A 1,494-nucleotide genomic window follows, 5' to 3' on the forward strand; every position below is an offset into this window, starting at 1 on the left:
GATAACCACCGTGTTCAAACCACAGCAGTGACACTGAGTCACGGGAGACAGATCTCTAGCATGAGTCACAGAGAGGGGGTTGAGTGATGCTTCCAGGGCTGGGTGGCAAGTGCCGTGTACGGAGAAGGACAGTTCTCTTCATGGTATGAGACTCGGTCTCTTCTGACCCCCTTTCATGTGGTGTATGCATGCATAGTACATACACAGACCCGTGCACACGTTTGTATGCATTCACAAATCAGAATTGAGTAATTCCAGCTTCTCCTTTGTCTTTAGAATTGTTTACCAAAAACTGTAAGACCAAGTTTTGAGACAGGAATATGAGGCTGGGGGTGAAGTTCAGTGGTAGGTGATGCATGACATGCATGAGGCTCTGGGTTCCATCTGCAGCACTGAAGAGAGAGAAGGTAGAGAAGAGAGGGGAGAGGGGAGGGGAGGAGAGAAGAGAAAGGAAGGGGGGAGGCAGGGAACAAAGGAGGGGAAGAGAAAGGAAAGGAAGTGAAGGGAAGGGAAGGAAAAAAAGGGGAAAAGAAAAGCTGTGTTTTACAAGTACAATGGTGACTTCCAAAGTTTTGGGGAGGTAGGACCGACCCATGGCTCTGCCCGTCTCCCTGCCACACCATTCACACAGGTGTCCCCATGGGGCCCAGGCTGGGGCAGGAGTTGGGAAGACAGACCGTTCAGGAGGTCACAGGTTCCATTCTGCAGGGGCTGGAGTCTGAGCCTCATCACCGGCAGTGCCCACGTGGAGTGGGACACACTGCTCCATCTGTGGGTTTGGTTTTCCCAACGTAAACGGAGACTCCCCTTGGTGATCTGACCTTTCCGAGGCTGGTGCTGCTGAGCCTTGTGGAGGATGAGCTTGTGGTCTGATCCACTCTGAAGATGAAGGGAAGAGGAGGCCCTGGGTTTGGGGGCCTGGGGCTCTGTCTGATAGGTCTCTGTCCATCCCTTCCAGATGGCATGCACAGGATGGTGGCGGGGATGCCCCGAGGTGCTGCTGTCCGGCTTCTTTTAGCAGAATGTTGACCAAGACACACAAAACTCTGTGTTCTTGGAACACTGGGGTTGTGACCCACCATGGTGAAGAGGGAAATTGCGGGCAGAAGAGGTAGGGTAAAAGCTATCAAGGCCAGGGAGTAGAGCTCCCGCTAGCTGGGAGGAAGTCCTGGGTAGGACACCCCGAGGGATCTTGTCTGGGTGTGTCTCAGGAGATGAGGAGGGAGCTCTGGTGTTGTGTAAGCACCATGCTCTTTATCTCAGGGTCTAGTCCGCACACTGCTCACACAGGGCCCACCCCTGGAGCCCATGTCCTGTCTGATCATGCCCTGGGGGAACCCAGACAGCCACAGGACACCTGCCAGATGCTTCTGTGAAGTCACTGGATGGAGCGCGACTCAATACTGTCCTTTTGCCTAATGGAACTCTAACGTCTGCCTCATTAATTCCTGTTACACTCACTTTCATCTGGCTGTGTTTCCCTATCAGCACAGC

The sequence above is a fragment of the Chinchilla lanigera genome, unplaced genomic scaffold (assembly GCF_000276665.1).
Source record: "Chinchilla lanigera isolate Chin_1 unplaced genomic scaffold, ChiLan1.0 scaffold00069, whole genome shotgun sequence".
Lineage (NCBI taxonomy): Eukaryota > Metazoa > Chordata > Mammalia > Rodentia > Chinchillidae > Chinchilla > Chinchilla lanigera.